Below are 23,451 nucleotides of genomic sequence, written 5' to 3'. Positions count from 1 at the left end.
TCCCCCCTCCCCCCATTCTAGTCTGAGTTATTCACGATAATACAACGCTAAAAAATGACGACCTCGTGTACGTGGAGACTATAATCGAACGCGTGTGTCACTAAGAATCTAAAAGCTGGGATATCGTCAACTGGTGCGCCCTTGTTAAGAACGCCCTTGTTAAGAACGCCCTTGTTAAGAATGCCCTTGTTAAGAACGCCCTTGTTAAGAATGCCCTTGTTAAGAATGCCCTTGTTAAGAACGCCCTTGTTAAGAATGCCCTTGTTAAGAACGCCCTTGTTAAGAATGCCCTTGTTAAGAATGCCCTTGTTAAGAACGCCCTTGTTAAGAACACCCTTGTTAAGAACGCCCTTGTTAAGAACGCCCTTGTTAAGAACATCCTTGTTAAGAACACCCTTGTTAAGAACGCCCTTGTTAAGAACGTCCTTGTTAAGAACACCCTTGTTAAGAACGCCCTTGTTAAGAACACCCTTGTTAAGAATGCCCTTGTTAAGAACACCCTTGTTAAGAACTCCCTTGTTAAGAATGCCCTTGTTAAGAACACCCTTGTTAAGAACACCCTTGTTAAGAACGCCCTTGTTAAGAACACCCTTGTTAAGAACACCCTTGTTAAGAACACCCTTGTTAAGAATGCCCTTGTTAAGAACGCCCTTGTTAAGAATGCCCTTGTTAAGAACACCCTTGTTAAGAACACCCTTGTTAAGAACGCCCTTGTTAATAACGCCCTTGTTAATAACGCCCTTGTTAATAACGCCCTTGTTAAGAACACCCTTGTTAAGAACACCCTTGTTAAGAATGCCCTTGTTAAGAACACCCTTGTTAAGAATGCCCTTGTTAAGAACACCCTTGTTAAGAACGCCCTTGTTAAGAATGCCCTTGTTAAGAACACCCTTGTTAAGAATGCCCTTGTTAAGAACGCGCAAAGAGAAAACTAAGTAAATATTCGTTTAAAATGATTCTCTGTATTCAAAATCTCGCGCTGCCTATTATAAAACTCAAACAGTTTTTTTTTCGCCGTATTATTTGGATGTTTCTCTTCGTGTGTGTCGTTTTTAAAATGTTTCGATCGATGTCACCTCCGACCTTCTTCAGGCGTATCTTGTCGAACTCAGCAATCTTGTTGCCGAACTTAGCAAATAGTATAGATAACGATAAACATTTTTAGGGAACTCATGTGCACAGTTCACACATCACTGGCAAAACAAGTACGCAAATATACACACACATTTACAAGCATGCCTCATTTACACACACATAAACGATACACGTTGACAGCCGAAATAAACATTTGTACTAAACTTCTTACAAACACCTTTCTTACACCAGAAGGTTTTTTTTTAAATTTTCATTCATTTCTAACATATTAATTTTTACATGATATTGACAAGTTTTCAATAAGAATTAATCATTTTGTAAAGATGGACGTTGTCATTTGTTTCTTTTCGTCTATTTTTTTTTTTATCTCATATTAAATTAATCTCTCAAAATAAACATTTGAGTAAACAAAATAAAACATGTTTAATGATTTTTTTCGTTAATTTTAAGCAACATTTATTTAAATAATGTTTCATCCCCGCAACAGGATGTGTGTTTCGTGTGTTTATTTATGTGTGTGTGTATGTATTTTTTTTTAATTTTCTTTCTTTGAAGATTGTAACGCTGGGCAACCAAACCAGCTGGCAACATTGCCATGCTTTTTATTGAAACACACCGAGAACTCTTTTTAGTATCCTCGGTGTTCCCTTAAGTGCAATTGTCTGGATCTCTTTTGCACTTGGTTCACCAGGAATATTAGTTAGGTAGGACTTCAGGTTCTTCTTCATAAGCTCTGTAGCACCTATAATAACTGATATGATTGATATCTCTCTAAGATTCCAGTTTCTTTTCATATCATACATGAGACCTTGATATTCGGTCCGTTTCTCCCTTTCAGCTCTGTTCAGACTTCCATCATTAGGGATACTCACTTCAACCAAGGTTGCCATTCTCTCTGACTTATTCCATATAATTATGTCAGGTTTCACAGCAGCATTTTCAAGGTAGGTGGCTGTAGGGATTACTTGATCGTAATGTATGTAAGTCATTTCAACTGTTCTTTCAAGTTTATGTTCCCAGGAATTGCTGCCATACTGGATGTTTAATTTCTTAAAAATGGTCCAGTGAATGTACGTACATACTCCATCATGTCTCGTTGTGTAATAGCCATCCCCTAAAAGAACCTTGCAACTTGATACTAGATGACTCACACTTTCCAATTCCGTGTGGCAGAATCTGCATTTGTTTGTCATTACTGATCCCTGCCATCTTCTTGAATGCATTGGTCATCAATCCCTGGTCTTGAGCAGCCATTATAACCCTTTCCTGATCGTGGTGGAGGGCTCCCTTTTTGAGTCAGTCCAAGGAACCTTCTTTGTCTACATATTCCCCCAGAAAATACTTTGCACGCTGATGTTGGTCCCACTCTTTAAGGTTCCTCTTTTAGAAGGTCTCGGTATATTTCTGCCGACTTTTTCTTATTATTTCTGTGTCAGGCTTATTTAGTGTTTCAGCCTCATTTGTGAGACAGCCCTAACCAAAACGCTTGGCCAGCTGGGTGACTGATGTTGTTCTGCTGGCTCTTGTCTCTTGATGTTCATATACCATTGAGAGGATGTGGTTGTGGGAGCTTTTCAAATACTGGCCTGTGCTCACTATTGTTGCCCTATGTTGGTGGTTGATCTCTGAGAGCCCCAGTCCTCCTTCTCCCCTAGGCAAATACATGATTTTATGAAGCGTTAGTAACTTCCGTGTTTTGAAATCTAGCCGATTGATGTATTCTTTAGCCAGTCAGTGATACCAAAACTATGTTATTATTAGCATGGCAAGCTCATTGACGGCAGTAATTTTATTTTTATTTGTAAGTGTGTTTTGCAGATCTTATTTTTATTTGTATGTGTGTGTGTGCGTGTTCAAAACTAAGATCGTAACGACATTTCACTGATGTTTAAATTGACGAGTAAGACGGCAGTTGAGTGAAATATTGTCCTGATTTCCTAAGCAAAATTAAACTCACCAGCACGCGTAAAGTTTTTAAAGCAAACCTGAACAAAACGAAACGTTATAGTCCTCCATCATATAAATAAATGGAAATCCATCACGGAAATCCAATGAAGTTGTGAGGATTTTTTGACCAACTCGACGTTGTCATGAAGCCAAATATCAGACGGCTTTATTTTCTTATTTATTATTTGTCGTATGGAATTAATATATGGGGCCTATTACTCAACAATTTAGTTGTGGGAAATACAATCCCCCGCAGTGGGAAATATCATCCACCGCGAGTTAGCATGAAGAAAACCACTTTGTTTCAATGAAAGTAATTCTTTTTTTTTTTTTTTTTTTTTCACTTCAAACAATTTTCTTAACCATTGTCAGAAATATACTGTTTAAAACAGGGTTTCCCAAACTTTTTCAGGCTGGCACTCTTTGTCTTCTAGAATAAGATCCTAGCGCCCCCTACCCTATAAACACATGTGAGCCTTTTTCTTTTTTCAAAGTAAAAACATCAGTATTATAAACAAAATAAGTATTTAAAAAACAATGATAAAATACACAAGCTCAATTTCGTCGTTTGTAAACATTTTTTTTAATCTTCACAATTACCCTTAATAATCACATGCAAACATTTATTTTTCAAAATTAAAAAAATATTAAACACAAAATTTGTCTCCCAAAATTAAAAAATATTAAACACAAAATTTGTTTTACAAAATTAAAAAAATATTAAACACAAAATTTGTCTCCTAAAATTAAAATATATTAAACACAAAATTTGTTTTTCAAAATTAAAAAATATTAAACACAAAATTTGTTTTACAAAATTAAAAAAATATTAAACACAAAATTTGTTTCACAAAATTAAAAAAAATATTAAGCACAAAATTTGTTTTACAAAATTAAAAAATATTAAACACAAAATTTGTTTCACAAAATTAAAAAATATTAAACACAAAATTTGTTTTACAAAATAAAACGAATATTAAACACAAAATTTGTTTTTCAAAATTAAAAAATATTAAACACAAATTTTTTTTTACAAAATATTAAACACAAAATTTGTCTCCCAAAATTAAAAAATATTAAACACAAAATTTGTTTTTCAAAATTAAAAAAATATTAAACTCAAAATTTGTTTTACAAAATTAAAATATATTAAACACAAAATTTGTTTCACAAAATTAAAAAAAATATTAAACACAAAATTTGTTTTACAAAATTAAAAAATATTAAACACAAAATTTGTTTCACAAAATTAACAAAATATTAAACACAAAATTTGTTTTACAAAATTAAAAAATATTAAACACAAAATTTGTTTTTCAAAATTAAAAAATATTAAACACAAAATTTGTTTTTCAAAATTAAAAAATATTAAACACAAAATTTGTTTTACAAAATTAAAAAATATTAAACACAAAATTTGTTTTTCAAAATTAAAAAAATATTAAACACAAAATTTGTTTTACAAAATTAAACAAATATTAAACACAAAATTTGTTTTTCAAAATTAAAAAATATTAAACACAAAATTTGTTTTTCAAAATTGAAAAATATTAAGCACAAAATTTGTTTTTCAAAATTAAAAAAATATTAAACACAAAATTTGTTTTTCAAAATTAAAAAAATATTAAACACAAAATTTGTTTTTCAAAATTAAAAAATATTAAACACAAAATTTGTTTTTCAAAAACAAAATTTTTTAATAAACCATTTTATTTTGTCTACACAATTACATTCAATAAACACAGAAAAGTACATTTTTTTCAAATTGAAAGCAACAATATTAAACACAAAATATTTTGTTTAAAAACAAATAAATCATTGTAACCTTAACAATTACCTCCGATACAAACATTCGATCATTTTTTTTATTGAAAACAACAGCATTCAATACAAGACATTTTTTTTTAAATAATATTTAATTTAATGAACAATTTTATTTAATTACCCAAATACACAAATACACAATTGCTGCTAATAAGATGGGTGTACATTGTGTAGGGATATTAGTTTCTCAACATCTAGTTAAAACTCACTAAGAAGAAGACATAGATTCCCACGTTTGGTAATTCTCTGTTCCTTTGCTTGGAAAGAAGAAAGTCAACTCCACTAAAGCCCTGTGTACCAAATGTGACGTTGGAAAAGCAATAAAATATATCTTCAACTTATTCCATAATACTCGAAAGAAGTCAGAGACCTTTTTTTTGTAGCCAAAAGTCTTGATACGATTTCTTGAACTTCGGATTTAGCTCAATATCGTTTTGGATTACAATTAATTCTTCCTCTGTCTTTTCTGTTTCCTCACTGCTGACATCTAAGAATGGATTGATTACACAGTCTGGTATTTTTACCAATAAAAGCTCGTGAAATCTTTCAAACATGTCTCTTTGCAACTCTACTAGGTGAGCGCCACACACTTGAAGGTCATCATCTGGTATGCTCTTTTCACACACATACACACACACACACACACACACACATTCACTTTTATGGATATACTAGCATGGGTTCCCGGCATTGCCCGTGTGTTTGAAGGTGTATGCTGAGAAAAAAAAACAAAAAAAGCGGTCAATTTTTTTAACTTTGAACCCCTATTATAACCCCTTAACATTTATTGTTTTGGGCTCAAATCAAATTATTACATTAGATCCATGTCCAAGGAACCTATATCTAATATTTCAAGTGTTTAGACCCAAAATTATCGGAGGAGTTTGGTAGAGGTAGTCAAATTCTGGCCAAAACCGATCACAGATTTTCCCAAATCTCAGTACCCTGTATATAAAATTTCGAGTCAGTAGACTAAAAATTGACGCAGTTATTGCATAGGGAAATGTACACAGACACACAGACACACAGACACGTTCACTTTTATAGATAGACTAGCATTTCAGCCCGGTGTTGCCCGGGTGTTGGAGGTGTATAAAAAAAGCGGTCAATTTTTTAAAATTTGACCCTATTATGACCCCTTAACATTTATTGTTTGGGGTTCAAATCAAGTTATTAAGTTAGATCTCTGTCCAAGGAACCTATATCTAAAATTTCAAGTGTTTAGACCAAAAATTGGCGGAGGAGTTTGGTAGAGTTCTCAAACGTCAAATCGTTGAACTTTAACCCCTTAACAGCCAAATTTCTGACTGAAAACAGATTACAAAGATTTTCCCAAATCACAGTACCCTGTATATCAAATTTCGAGTCTGTAGACTGAAAATTGATAGAGTTACTGCGTAGGGAAATGTGCACACACAGACAGACACACAGACAGATACACAGACACGTTCACATTTTTATATATATATATATATATATATATATATATATATATATATATATATATATATATATATATATATATAGTAATATATAAAATATATGTGGCGATTAAGCTACACTGAATATTCCGCATTTCATCCACTCTAGGATTCTTCAGGCTTATGCGCAAATTTTGTGGTTGTCTGCCGTTTTTATATACGCACCTTCTATTGAGATTTTAGTTAGCCAATCAGCTTTCTAGTATCCACCGTGCCCTTCCTATCAGCCAATGGACATGCTCTTATAGGACAAAAGCCCATTTGACCTCTAGTTGACCTGATTCTTTGTGTGTGTTCTATTTAGCCTGGATATCTAGTGTCTTGACCTGTTTTAAATCTAGGTTAGGTTTTTTTAATGTTATATATATATATATATATATATATATATATATATATATATATATATATATATATATATACACACACACATACATATATGCATGATAGTTTTTGTATATGCATTATTTTCTTTATTTATTTGTTTATTTTCTATTGTTTTTGTTATTTTTAAAGTTATTCTGTATCTCTATCCTAGAGTAAATTTTATCCTATGAACACAGTTGTTCGCTATTTCTCTCCTACAGTTTAATAGATGTTGGGGTTCTTTAAAGTACAGGATAGCAAAATTTTCATGAAGGCATAATCTACATTGGTCGTCTAGGTCTCTACAGGTGTTTGCTTGTCATACTATTTTCCATTCGACTACTGGCTTTCCTTGAGTTCCCAGTATTTATTTGCTAGCGTTGTTTTCAATAGAACACACACAAAGAATCAGGTCAACGCCCGGCACCTCCGTTAGCTTATTATAAATAATTATTAACATTAAAATGCCTGATGACGTAATAAATTATCATTATTAATATTAACATACCAAATAGCATAAGAAATTAAGATTTTTTTCAATATATACTGCATAGTTTATTATTATTAATATTAAAATACCAAATGGATATATTATTAATATTATAATACGATATGACATAATAAACTATTAATAATATTAAAATATCAAATAACAGAAAAATAATTATTAATATTAAAACACTAGATAGCATAATACATTATTATTATTATCATTATTATTATTATTATTATTATTATTATTATTATTATTATTATTATTATTATTATCATTATTATTATTATAGTCTCAACCTTTGAATGTTTTTAGTTGGATTTTTTTTTCTTGAACAGGTCAATTCCTTTGACTTTAGACATTCAAGGTGCATTAACACTATCGCCGTTCCCAACAGGCAAGCCTTTTGCAAAATTATAAAAGAAATTGTCTTGTCAATCTGATTAAGCCATTTATGGTGGCTTTTTTGTTATGTTTCCAATCTTTTCACTTACAATGGGAATCACCTTGACTTCTTTACATTTCTAGATTTTAGATCTTCGTATTTTTTTTTCTTGTTTTTTCTCTCACACTCTGCTATCAAAAGGGCAAACTACGCCAATGATTGAGCAAATTCTTTTGATTTTATTTAGTAAAATTATATCTGGAGTATTCAAGGACCTTATCAGTCTGTATGCGCATATCCCAAAGAAGTTTGACATTGTCATTTTCCTGCGCTACTTCTGGTTTATGCTCGTATCACTTCTCATTGCATAGAGTTTGCATATATTCCAGTGTACGAGTAGGATCTGAGCGACTTTGTCGTGTCTCCATTTTTATATTGCTGTTGAACTAGCATAGGGCATTCTGATACAATGCGCCAATGTTTCTTCCTTTTCATTACACATTCTGCACATCAGTGATTCTGCAGTTTTGTTGATGTAGTGTTTGATGGACTCAGTGTGAGTGGCTTGTTCCTCAGCTGCTATTAATGTGCTCTCAGTAAATCTTTTAAGATCTTCCCTGACCAACCAATTCCGGCTGTCCTTATCTCTAAATTCAGTATTCTTGAAGAATCCACTGTGTAGTTTCTTTCCAAATAATCTTTTCCTCTCTCTTTTGTAATCGCTGACTCTTCTTCATCACAGGTCTTAACATTTTTTCTCTTTTCACTTCATGTAAAAGAATCTCATGGCTTTCAGAAATATATTTAGTTAGGATTTCTTCTTCTATATTTACAACATCTTCAACACAAAGTAAGCCTCGACCACCTTCCTTTCTAGGTAGATACAATCGACCTACATCCCCTTTCTTAGAAAAGGTCCCATAAATTGTAAGCATTTTATATGTTTTTGTGTCCAAACATTTCAATTCATCCACCTTCCAGTCAAGTATGCCAGCAGTATATCGAATAACTGCTCTGGCGTTGATGGCCTATATTATATTCCAACCATGGAGATGTGATTTAAGAATAACCCTTTTGATGTACATAGAAATGAAAAATCAGATCTCAGAAATATTCACCTGGACTAAAGATCAAGTTTTGGCCATGAAAGGTCATTAAATACCGCCAGATGTCAACCCGGTATTTAAAATTGCTGCTGTTTGACATCGGGTACTTACTATCCTTAGATATGCTGCCTCCAATATGGTTTAATTTTTGTTCCATAGCTGGAGTGATTATTATAATGATTACCATAATCATCGTTTTTATAATTATTACAAGTATTTTTCCCCTCTTCCTTCAGAGATGAACAATCGGTAAGCCATTTTGATATGAAATAGATGGTTTCAAACTATGTGGGTTATCTAACTATGTTGTAAGAATATTAATTAGTACAATTTCGTCTTTATAAATTATTGAATGGGACTATGTAGCAAAATGTCTTCGTTTCATACCAGCAGGTTCAATCGAAAAATCCAGTTGGAAATGCTTACCTTTTTTTCCGATTGTTGTTTTGTCACCGTCGATGCCGTCGCCAACAGCCAGGCAAGATGTACACACAAACAAAAGTATAATCGATCCGAGCAAGTGTGACAAAGGTCCTCGATTCACCCGTGAATTGAAAGTTAAATTAAAATTTCACTTAGAAACTTACTTTTTTCGTCTGCTATTTCAACCAGTTTCAATTATAATATCAGTTAGAAATGCTTACTTTTTTCGTCTTCTATTTTTTTAAACTCCGCTGATGCTGTTGCTGATGGCCAGGAAAAATGTACACACAAACAAAAACATAACACATCCGAACAAGTTTAAGACAGGTCCTAGTTTCAACCGTGAATTTAACGCATTGAATTATGATCCCATATCGGTCAAGGGAGATAACTCAGCATGACAGTGTTATTTGAGTTGTCATCTGCCCCTTCCCTTTTGTGTTTGCGCTTTCTGTTTTGTTTTGAGTTATGTTCTGTACGCTCGAGAATAAAGTCTCTTTGTCTCTTCAAACAGTTTCGTGTGATATACCTTATTTATTGGCGTGGGGGCAATTCTGAAGGAGTAAAAATATGAAATTTTTTTTTCTTTGAATAAGGAATATATTACCCACCAACTAATTGGGTGACCGCCTGAAGGGATTATCGTGACGAGACTGGACTATCGAAGTGTCTCTTCTTCATATACCAGTTGTTCAAGTATATCTCATTCAGTATGTCTGCACACGCCCCTGGTGCCTGGGAAATAATTAATCTATCTCTTTCTTTGAGGCATGGAGAAATACCCTTGCATATTGTCTGTCTCTTGATAGCAACTATGCCCCATTCCTTGAGACAAACTGGAAAAAAAAGTCACATGCTCATCCACATCGGGGCTTCACAAATGATGGTATGGAAATACCTGATGTCAACAGACTCACCGCTATCCAAAAAAATAATATTACGGAGATGATGTTGGGACAAGTGGCAAATTACTGCTTCAGCATATCACGGAGTGCCATTGTTAAGAGCTCAGCATCATCAACAATTGTTTGGCAAACCATAAGACAACATTATGGCTTCCAGACTAGTGGCTCTCAATTTCTGGACTTTGATTCCATAAGATTTGAACCGGACGAACGTCTATAAGATTTATTTCAGAGACTTGCAACCTTCGTTGATGACTCTTTACTAAACACTGACACCAATATATGCCATCATGACAGTCCCCCCTATATTAGAGAATCTAATTGTCCTCACTTGGTTGCGCCTACTTCCTCCAGCCCTCCCGAAATTAGTCAATCAATGTTATGGGATGGACTTGAGATCATGCACATTAGCATCAATCAAGCCCGAGATCTCCCTGGCATTGGATTCTCGACTTGAAGAGTTGGGAAATGAAGCGTCTGTGAACCGGATATTTTCTACTCCACTTCGACAACCGAAGAAGACTTGTCCACTGTGTACTCAGGCTAAGAGACCCAACACAAACCATTTTTTGAGTGAACGCATTTACCTTCCTGAATCAGACCATAGATATATAACCAAGGCTCGCCAGATCTTTCACATCTTTGATGATGAGGAGCCCGATTGTCCAGAGACCTTAAGCAATTTACATATAGACAATGAAAATATGACACCCTCACGGCGAGTGAAAACCGAACAATCCCCCTACATCCACATGTTCTCAAATCACCATCCGGTACGGATCGTTGTTGAGAGTGGTGCCACTGGGAATATGATTCGACACTCAACAGCTAAGCGCCTAGGCGCTAAAATCACAAAAACTTCCCAGTCTGCCAAACAAGCAGATGGATCCTCCCCCCCCTCAATGTGGTTGGAGAGATCAGGCTTAGTCTGGAGAGAGAGGACACAATGTGCTTCATGATCTTGATACCGAGATACTTGGCGGTGTCCCATTCATGTGCAGTAATGACCTGTCAGTGAGACCCATTAGGTTTGAGATATGGATTGGTGACACACAATTCAGGTATGGCTCTACTACATCCCCTCCCAACATGAGACGAATTTGCCACTGAGCCTCGTTGAGATTCAGGCCATGTAGTATCAGTTAAGCCTTGGCCACTACCCATAATCACAAGGAGTGTATGAGGAAATGTGTGTCTTGTCAACAACACCAGTGAACCACAAAAAATACATAGGTCACAACATGTTCAAGCAACAACTTCTGACATGCCGAGTACCTACAGAACTTCAAGCAAACACCATGACAACATTGCTTCCTGTGTGGTCATCGACCCAGATGACGTTATCCTCTGCAGAGAAGCTGAAATTTAAACAGCTTGATTCCAAGTTTTATGACGTTTTTTGGAGAGGATCTACCTGGATATAGTGGCTCATTTGGTCAATTCAATGCTTCCATTAATGTGGCTCCTACTTAGCCGCCCAGCTTTGAGGCCGGCTTCCTTTATAGAATGAAAACAGACTCCGAGTACTGCATAGGTGTATTTTCCCGTCCAGAAGATATCGAAGTAGCAGTGGAGTATGTGAGCCCATTCTTCCTTGTCAAAAAACCTAATGGAGGTCATCGCCTAGTTACTGCATTTTCCAGCATTGGTCGATATGCAAAGTCTCGGCCACCTGCCATGCCAAACATTGACTCAACTCTAAGGAAGATAGGTCAGTGGTGATGGATTATCAAAACCGACCTCACTAGTGCCTTCTATTGGATTCCTTGGCAAAGGAATCCATGAAATATTGTGGTGTTGTGGCCCCTTTCAGAGGCATGCGTGTCTATACAAGGTGCGCAATGAGTATGCCAGGATCAGAAACAACTCTGGAGGAACTAATGTGTAGAGTACTAGGCGACTTGCTGGTGGAGGGATATGTGGCAAAGTTTGCTGGTGGAGGGATATGTGGCAAAGTTTGCTGGTGGAGGGATATGTGGCAAAGTTTGCTGGTGGAGGGATATGTGGCAAAGTTTGCTGATGATCTTTACTGTGGAGGGAACAGCATTGAGGACCTATCATCAGTTTGGCGTAGATTATCCTCACAACTCTATCTCTAATTTAGGATTATCCACCAGCAAAACCATAATATGTTCTAAGCAAACAACTATCCTTTAATGGATATGGTTAGATCCTTGTAAGCTAGGCCCCACTGTATCGCTACACTTAGCTCCTGTCAACTTCCCACGACTGTTGATAGGAGCTTGCAAGGTCCTAAACCGTGTCATTCCCAACTGTTCCTACTTTCTTAGCTTTTTAGATGAAGCTACTTCAGGAAAAGAGTCACAGGATGCTGTAAACTGGTCTAACAACTTATGTGAGGCATTCTCCACTGCTCAGAAACACCTGACTTTGGCAAAAACCATTCATGTACCCCTGTCCTCGGACCAGTTGTGGATCCGATTGACGGTTCGGTCAAACAACACAGTATTGGTGCCCTGATGTATACAGACAGAGGAGGGAATCTACTGCTCTGTGGTCATTTTTCTGCGAGATTGCATGGCCATCAACCCACCTGGTTACCTTATGAAGTCAAGGCATTGGTTATTGCTGCAGCAATCAAACATTTTGGCCCATATCTGATTCAGTTGTTGAGTCCGCCCTCACCGATAGCAAGTCCTGTGTTCAGGCCTATGAGAAGCTCTGCCGAGGCCAGTTCTCAACCAGCCCCATATTAACGTCATTCCTGTCAACTGTCTTCCGTTTCCAGGCTTTCGTCCAACATCTTGTGGGGAGAGCGAACTTTCCTGCTGATTTTGCCAGCCGTAATTCTCCTGAGTGCAGGCACCCAACACATCAGGTCTTTCTTACGGGTGTAGGAGCAGGTCGCCAGTTTTAGGACTTCCCTTGAGAAGATAATTAAGGGATCATCAAACCTCCTGTATACCAGCCGTCCCACATGGAAAGAAATTCAAAATGAGTGCTCAGACCATAGACGAACACGGATACACCTGATGCAGGGAACTTGTCCATCAAAGCGACTTAATGGCATTAAGGATGTGAAAAGATATCTTCAGAGTGCCACATTAGCTCAGGATGGCCTGGTAGTTGTTTGTCGAAAGGGTCTTCTTCTCCCACAACGGGATGCAATTATTGTCCCGCAACATGCCATACATGCCTTACTGATGGTGCTGCATATTAAGCTGGGACACCCTACCAAATACCAGATGCAACAGGTAGTGAGCCGGTATTTCTATGCCTTGGACCTGGCCCAAACAGTGATCAAAATTGTATCCTCATGTCCCCAATGCGCTTCATTAAGCAGCTCCCCACTCGTAGCTGTTCCTCAGTCCTGTGAACCCCCCACCCCACCCGAATGCACTTGGGTTTAGATTTGCTGCTGATATCATCAAGACAGCTGATTTTTGTTTTACGGAAGTACATCAGCTCTTATACCATTGCACTCCTTATTCCAGATGAGCAAAAGAACACATTGCGGGAGGCTATTCTAAAGACCTGTTTGTCCATCAGACCCATCCACCTGCTGTCGTAAGGACAGACTCTGCCCCCAGCTTCAAATCCCTAAAAATGATGAGTTTCTGCTCACACCATATCACAATAGAGATAGGTAGCCCTAAAAACGTCAATTGTAACCCATTTGCTGAAAAGGCCAAGATGTCCAACAAGAGCTCCTCAAGTTGGACCCAGCTTGTTCGCAGATCTCTACACTCTCGCTCTCTATTGCACGTTGAACTGCAGGTTTGGATCACTCGGATTGTCCCCCAGAGAAATCTTGTATCATAGGGACCAGTTTACCAATGAACGCATCCACTTCAATGATGTGGATCTTATAGAAGAGCAGCATTGTAGGCGCAAGACCAACCATGTTTACAGTGAGTGGTTTAAAGCTCCCAACCATGCACGTAGGCCTTATATGGACGTGAATGTCAGAGACATTGCGTACTTTCATAATAACCTATCAAAAAATAAAGACGTGATCGATACTTAGTTTCGTCCAAGATGAGTGGACATACATTCAAAAGTTTGCCGGCTCCAAGTTAAGGGCTTGTACATACAAGGTCGACAAAGATGACTGCTTCAGGGTCCCTTCTCATCCAGGTAACAGCCCGAGGATTCGTCTTGAATATCCAGATGACAGTGACGAGGATGATAGCGACTTGGCCTTGCATACCAAGCCCGCCATCCCCGAAATGATTAGCAGTGTAACCAGCGACAATGGATTACTACTAAGCAGTAAACCAAGCAGCCAGCCCCTATTGAGACTGAGAAGATTCCTATACTGTCCTCAGGATGCGTTTGTTTAGAAACATACGATCCTTAAACAGTTAGCATTAAACGCGTACTAGCAATCAAAACTCTGAAAACAGGAAATCCCATAAACAGGTTTATTGAAGGTAGATATGGTAAAAAACTGAAAGAAAAAAAACATTGTTTAGAATGCAAAGACAAAAAGTGCAGGAACAAAAAGTTATAAACGAGCTGAATGGGAAGTCGTATGCGTAAGGAAATGAACAATACAGCTAGGAACAAGGAGGCCGAACACGTGGATAAAGAAAATAAACAAAGTTCGTAGTTGAAATGAAATAATATAAAAAATAACATTAAGGTATTAAAAAGTGTCTTTAAGAAGTGGATAATACTATGTTTCTTACTAGAGATGGCTTAAAACAGCTAAGGATAATGAGAGATGAAAAACAAAGCCATGCAGCTAGAAAGGCAGCTAAAATTAGAGCACAAAAACACCGGTCAATCTGCCGGTGTCAAGTCAGCGGAAAATGTCCGGCCAAGGGAGATAACTGTTTAAGGGACAAAACTGAGAGATATAATACTCCTCGCCTGGCGTCTTAGAGGTCATAAGATTTCTAGTTCTCGGTACAAAGAAGGACAATCTCGGTAATGGGTTTGAGGAGGAGCTTTGTGCCATCCTTTCTGGAAATCTTGACTTCCACTTTCCTCACTAGGTTGTATTCACTGGGAAACACGTATGTGATCAGTCCTAAGGGCCACTCGTTTCTCACAGCTTGATTGTCTTTGAGCAACACCACATTCCCTGGTTCCAAGTTGGGTTTATCTGATCTCCACTTTGTGCGTTTGGATCGAAGACAAGTATTCTCTTCTCCATCTGCCCCAGAAAGTTTCAGCCAGATGTTGGTAAATTTCCATTGACTTTTGAGGATATCTTTGGGTCCATAATTGCGTTTGTGTGTGAAGGATATGCCCACTTTCTGAGTGAGGAGGGCAGCCTCAGAATGACCATCCTCAAATAGCTTTTTCATGAATGAAAAGAAGTGTCTCTGTGTCTCTGACTTGTTGTCAATGCTGCGCTTCAATGAAGAAAATCGTCTTTCTGCTAGTTTCTTATTATGGGAGAGACAACATCGGGGACATCGGAAAGTTAGTGGAGCAATCCAACTGTTTTTTACCAGAGATGGCCTAAAACGGTGAAGGATAATGGGAGATAAAAAACCGAGCCATGCGGCTAGAAAGGTAGCTAAAATTAGGACACAAAAACACCGGTCAACCTGCCGTCAGGGGAAACTCTATAAGAAAAATGTCCGGCCAAGGGGGATAACAGTTTAAGGGACAAAACTGAGAGACATAATAATTCCAGCCAGCTCCTCCTACAGAACAGACACAACACACACCATCTCATTGATGGTCGATATGAATATGTATTAATATTAATCAAAATATCAAATGATATTAGAAATTATTAATATTAAAAATCAAATGATATAACAATGTTTTTATATGAAAATAACAAACGATATGAAAAATTTTTAATATTAAAATAAAAATGATATAATAAATTATTAATCTAAAAATACCAAATGATATGACAAACTTTAATATTAAATATCAAATAATATGGTAAATGATTATTATTAAAATATCAAATGATATGAGAAATTTTTAATATTAATCAAAATAGTAAATGATATAAAAAATTATTAATATTAAAATATCAAATGATATCATAAATTATTAATATTGAAATATCAAATGATAAAATACATTGTTAATATAAAATACCAAATGATGATATAAATTATTAATATTAAAATATCAAATAATATAATAGATTATTATTATTAAAACAGCATACGATATGATAAATTAATAATAGAAAAGTATCAAATGATATGATAAATTCATAATAATTACAATACATCAAATGATATGATAAATTATAAATATTAAAATATAAAAAGATATTATGAATTCATTATATTAGAATTCCAAATCGTATATTAAATTATAATTATTAAATATCGAATGAGACAATAAATTAATTATATTAAAATACCAAATGATATGAAAAATTATAATAATTAAATTTCAAATTATATGATAAATTATTAATATTTCAATAACATATAATATGATAAAATATTAATATGAAAATATCAAATGATACAATCAATTATTAATTTTAAAATACGAACTAATATGATAAATTATAAATATTAAAATACCAAATGATATGATAAAATTATTAATATAAAAATATCAAATGATATTGTTGTGGAGACGCCCACTAATTAGCATACGTGGGTGAACAAGATATAGATAAAGGTATCAAGTCAGCAAGACCGGGGAGCTGTGTTCGAACGCCGGATAGGCAAGACACATGTGCCGGTTGCTCCATGAAAGACCCCTCTGCCGGACAATGTTCCAACTGCAGTACAACTGCACCTTTGTAAATATGTATTATTTTTTCGTCTTAATATATTTGTTTTACCTTTACTTTCTGCGTTCGTGTTGTTATTGATACAGACACAACAGTGGCGACGGGATTTCGAAAAAAAATTTACGCGTGAGAAAATACACTATCAAACTCAGCAGTGGTATTTGGGAAATACTTACTCGTCAAAGATTGAAAAAAAAAAATTCACTCAGGAATTCAATGTTTAAAATGCAGCAACTACGAAATTGTCGAACGCGATATTCAAGCGCTGAATACTTGCAAAACACCAAGATTTTTTTGTGACTACTTGGAAAGGAAATTCAAAACCCAGGATACTTGAAAAAAAAAATTTTTTTTTTTAAATTTAAAAAAAAAACAGCAACACCTTTATTTCAAAGTGCCTACGGGGAAAAAAAGCTTGAAAGTTACAGTAAACCCTTTCTGCAAAGTGCACACAAAAAGAAAAAAAAATGTTTCGCAAGGATACCATGAACTTATTAGGTAGACTGTTTTGAAAAAAAAAGTGATTTTTTTTTCTCAATGTACTAAGAAGGGATTTTTTTTTCTTTCTTGTACGTAATTAATAACGTAACAAAAGGAATAGGTTGTTCGTAGTTATTAAAGAAAGGAAATTGTAAAAGTGACTGATTTACTAATTTGAAAAACAAAATGGAGAATCTTATCAAGTTATTCGCAGAAATACAAATGCGTCAACAAGAAAGAGACGAAGTACAGAGAAGGCGTCAACAATCATTGATATTGTAACATTAATAATTTATCATATAATTTGAAATTTTAACATTAATAATTTATCATATCATTTGAAATTTTTACATTAACAATTCATTATATAATTGATATTTTAACATTAATAAATTATCATATCATTTGATATTTTAACATTAATAATTTATCATACAATTTGAAATTTCAGCATTAATAATTTATCATATCATTTCAAATTTTAACATTAATAATTTATCATATCATTTCAAATTTTAACACTAATAATTTATTGTATCATTGAAATTTTAACTTTAATAATTTATCATATTATTGATATTTTAATATTAATAATTTATCATATCATTGATATTTTAACATTAATAATTTATCATATCATTAATATTTTAACATTAATAATTTATCATATAATTTGAAGTTTTAACATTAATAATTTATCATATCATTGATATTTTAACATTTATAATTTATTATATCATTTGAAATTGTAACATTAATGATATATCATATCATTGATATTTAACATTAATTATTTATCATATCATTTGAAATTTTAATATAAATAATTTATCGTATCATTGATATTTTAACATAAATAATTTATCATAAAATTTGTAAGTTTTAACATTCATAAGTTATTATATCATTGCTATTTTAACATTAATAATTTATTATATTATTTGATATTTTAACAATTATAATTCATCATATCGTTGATATTTTAACAGTAATAATCTATCAAATCATTGATATTGTAACATTAATAATTTATCATATAATTTGAAATTTTAACATTAATAATTTATCATATCATTGATATTTTTACATTAAAAATTCATCATATTATTTGATAGTTTAACATTAATAATTTATGATACCATTGATATTTAACATTAATAAATTATCATATCATTTGAAATTTTAACATTAATAATTTATCATATCATTTGATATTTAAACATTAATAATTTATCATATAATTAGAAATTTTAACATTAATAATTTATCATATCATTTGATATTTTTACATTAATAATTTATCATATCATTTGATATTTTAACATTAATAATTTATCATATCATTTGTTATTTTAATATTAATAATTTATCATATTGATATTGTTACATTAATTATTTATTATATCGTTGATAATTTAACCTTAATAATTTATCATATCCTTGATTTTTTAACATTAATAATTTATCATATCCTTGAAATTTTTACAATAATAATTTATCATATCATTGATATTTTAACATTAATAGGTTATCATATCACTTTAAATTTTAAAATTAACAATTTATCATATCATTTATATTTTTACATTAAAAATTCATCATATTATTTGATAGTTTAACATTAATAATTTATGATACCATTGATATTTAACATTAATAAATTATCATATCATTTGAAATTTTAACATTAATAATTCATTATATAATTGATATTTTAACATTAATAATTTATCATATCATTGGTATTTTACCGTCAGATTACCGAAGTTAAACAACATTAAGCCTGGTCATTACTCAAATGTGTGACCAATTTGGGAAGTCCAGGTGCTGTATGTAGGAGGACGTCGACACCTCCCTCCAAAATGTTGCAAAAACATCATCATCATCTCCCCTAACGGGAATATACATGCGACTGGGGACCGCTTTTGAATTTCATACTCCCATGAAACTTCTTCCTTCGGAGGAAGCCGGTTAAACCCTGAACAGGGTTTGTGCTGACTGCACACACATGGGTGTCCGGCCTTGCCCGGGTGTTTGGAGGTGTATATTAAGCAAAAAAAAAAAATGGTAGTAGAAAGGCAGGCGCGAACCCGTACCGCAAAAGAGGAAAAGAACGGGAAAAAACCTGACGTCTTTGTTGTTACGATTATCGCCAAACCGGAAGACACGTAGGTTTTAATTAAGGCTAGACAATCGAAAGGAGAGGATGACTTTCGAAAATATCTGCGAAAAAGCGATCTCCCCCTGTCGAAAAGTGCACAGTTGAAGGTGAAGATATTAATGTTTTTAGACAATTTTTCGATATTTATCCTCTGAAGGGTCAATCTTCAAAACGATGCTGATCTTGTGAAAATCCGTCGCCTCTGTCGAAAGTTTTAGGCAGACATACATACATACATACATACATACATACATACATTTATATATTGATAACTCAAATTTTCAATCCAAACCGATTAAAAAGCTTGCCCTATCTCTGAATACCCTTTATGTAAAATTTCAAATGTATAGACTAGAAATTGTCTGAGTAATTTTGTAGAGACCGAAGCAGTCAAATGTTTTTAAACTTTGACCCCTATTATGACCCCTTAACATTTATTGTTTTGGGCTCATATCAAGTTATTAAGTTAGATCAATGTCCAAAGAACCTATATCTAAAATTTCGAGTGTGTAGACCCAAAATTGGCGGAGGAGTTTGGTAGAGTTCTCAAAGGTCAAATTGTTGAACTTTGACCCCTTAACATGCTAATTTCTGGTTGAAAACCGATTACAAAGATTTTCTCAAATCTCAGTACCCTGTATATCAAATTTCGAATATGTAGACTGATAATTTACAGAGTTATTGTGTAGGGAAAGTACGCAGACAGACAGACACACAGACAGACAGACACTTTCATTTTTATAGATATATAGATAGATTTCGTATTTTTAGATACATAATTAGTCGTATCATTTAATATTTAAATATAAATGATTTGTTATATAATTTAGTGTTTTAATATTAATTAATTATTATTAATTGTTAATTAATCATATTGTTGGATATTTTAATATAAATAATTTTTATATAATTTGATATTTTATTATTGATACTTTCTTTTATCATTTGGTAGTTTTATAATTATAATTTAAAAATCATTTGATATTTTAATATTTATAATATTTTTTATATAATTTGGTATTTAAATATTAATAATTTATCATATCAGTTGGTATTTTAACATTCATAATTTATTACATCATTTGGTATTTTAACATTAATAATTTATCATATCATTTGATACTTTAGAATTAATAATTTATTATATCATCTGATATTTTAATATTACTAAGTTTTCATATTATTACATATTTTAATATTAATAATTGATTATTTTATTTGATATTTTAATATGAATAATTTATCATATTATTTGATATTTCAACATTAATAATATATCATATAATTTGATATTTCAACATTAATAATATATCATATAATTTGGTAATTTAATATTGATAACTTATTATATTATTTGATATTTTATAACAATTTATAATTCATGTTTGTATTTTAATATTAATAATTAAACACGTCGTTATTTTTGTAATATTTATAATTTATCATATCATTTGATGTTTTGATTAATATTAATTCACGATATTATTTGGAATTTAAAAATTAATAATTTATCATATCATTTAGTATTTCTAACATGAATAATTGATAATATCATTAGATATTTCATTAATATTAATTTATTATATCATTTTGTATTTTGATATAAATAATTTATAATATTATTTGATATTTTAACATTAATAATATATCATATCATTTTGTATTTTAACATTATCAATTTATTTTATTATTTGATATTTTGAATTATATTAATTGATCATATAATTAGGTAATTTTACCATGATAATTTATTATATTTTTTAATATTTTAACATTAATAATTTATCATATCATTTGGTATTTTAACATTAATGATTCATTATATGATTTGGCTATTTAATATTGATTATTTATATTCTTATTTGTTTTTTTATGATTAATAATTTATCATATCATTTGATATTTTGTAATTATATATCATCCTATCATTTGATATGTTAATAATAATTATTTATCCCATCATTTCATATTTCAAATCATCAAAATTTATCATTTGGTATTTTTATATTAACAGCTAGCAGTTCCCGCTAACCGGCATTGCCTGGTGGAAGTCTTCTTCTTCTTCTTGTTAAAAAAAAACAATTTCAAGAAAGTTGTTGTTGTTGTTAAAAAAAAAACAATTTCAAGAAAGAACGCTAGCCGCGCATGTGTGGTTGCGGAAGTTGGTTAAAAATGAAACGATTTTTTGCAACCCTTGATTAATCTGTTGTGTTTTCAATAACGAAAACATGGAAACACATTTATTAAAAAATATATCATAAATACATTTATAAAAATAAACTCCCTCCTCCCCTCAAAAAACGAAAAATAAAAGAAATGTGCATAAAAAAGAATATTGATAATTAATATTCCATTCCTTATGATATATGGTATGAAATTACTAATATTTAAATATCAAATAATATTATAAATTATAAATATTTACATTTAAAATAGTATGATAAATTATTATAATTAAAATATTAAATGATATGATAAATAATTAATGTTAAAATATCAAATGATATTATTAATTATATATACAAAAATACCAATTTATATGATAAATTATTTTTATAAATATATAAAATTATATGATAAATTATTAATATTTAAATACTAAATAATATGATAGAATTATAATTGTTAAAATATCAAATGATTAGATGAAATATTAATATTAAAATACCAAATTTTATGACAAATTATTAATATAAAAATATCAAATGATATGATAAATCATTATCATAAAGATATCAAATGATATGATCAGTTATTAATATTAAAATATCGAAAGATATAAAAACTTTTTAATATAAAATGCCAAACGATATGATGAATTGTGTACATTAAAATATCAAATAATGAGATAAATTATCAATATTAAAATACCACAACTTAATATTTAAATACCAAATGATATAAAAAAAGTATTAATACACAAAAGGTTCGAATTAATAGTATTATTTATTAATGTTTAAAATACAAACGATATGATAAATTATTTATATAAAAATATCAAATCTATATCTATAAAAGTGAAAATGTGTCTATCTGTCTGTCTGTGTACACTTCTCTACCAAAGAACTCTGTCAATTTTCGGTCTACAGACTCGAGGTTTGACTTGGGAAAAAGCTTTTTAATCAGTTTTCGGACAGAAATTTGGCGGTTAAGGGGTCAAAGTTCAACGCTTTTTAGAACTCTACAAAACTCCTCCACCAATTTTGGGTCTAAACACTTGAAATTTTAGATGTAGATTACTTGGACATGGGTCCGACTTTATAATTTGATTTGAGCACAAAAAAACAAATTTTAAGGAATCAAAATTTTAAGGGGTAAAAATTTGGGTCAAAGTTTTTTAAAATATGACCTCTGCGGTCTCTAGCAAATTACTCAGCCAATTTCTGGTCTAAACATTTAAAATTTTACATAAAGGGTATTCAGAGAGGACAAGCTTTTTTAATCGGCTTGAGTCGAAAATTTGAGCTGCCAAGATATAAAAGTTCAAAAGATTTGACCTTTGAGGTTTCTAGCAAACTACTCAGCCAATTTTGGGTCTAAACATTTGAAGTTTTATATAACGGGTATTTAGACATGCGTAAGCATTTTAATCAATTTTGGGTCGGAAATTTGGCTGCTAAAGGTCAAAGTTAAAGACTTGAAATTGTAGATGTAGGTAACTTGCACATGGGTCAAATATTTTATTTGGATTTGAAACCAAAATAATAAATGTTAAGGGGTCAAAATTGGGGTAAAAATTTACAAAAATTGACCTCTGTGATCTCTACGAAATTACTTGGACAATTTTTGGTCTAAACATTTAAAATTTTACACAAAAGTATATTCACACATAGGGCAAGTTATGAACAGTACAAAGGGCTCGAGCATATACGAGCTGAACTGCAAGTAGTAAATAAGCTTTGTGTTGCGAAAAATAGTAAATCAATACCAAATCATTTTGGGTTTGAGATTAATAGCGAATTAAGAGTAAATAAGTTTGGATTTGAGAACAATAATAAATTAATAGCAAATAATTTTGGGTTTGAGATTAATAGTGAATAAATAGTAAATAAGTTTGGAGTTGAAAAATAGTAAATCAGTACCAAATCATTTTGGGT

This window comes from Euprymna scolopes, chromosome 41 (assembly GCF_053919585.1).
Source record: "Euprymna scolopes isolate OS-2025 chromosome 41, ASM5391958v1, whole genome shotgun sequence".
In the NCBI taxonomy this organism is placed as follows: Eukaryota; Metazoa; Mollusca; class Cephalopoda; order Sepiida; family Sepiolidae; genus Euprymna; species Euprymna scolopes.
The sequence above is the reverse complement of the archived record's forward strand: the minus strand, read 5'-3'. Positions refer to the sequence as shown.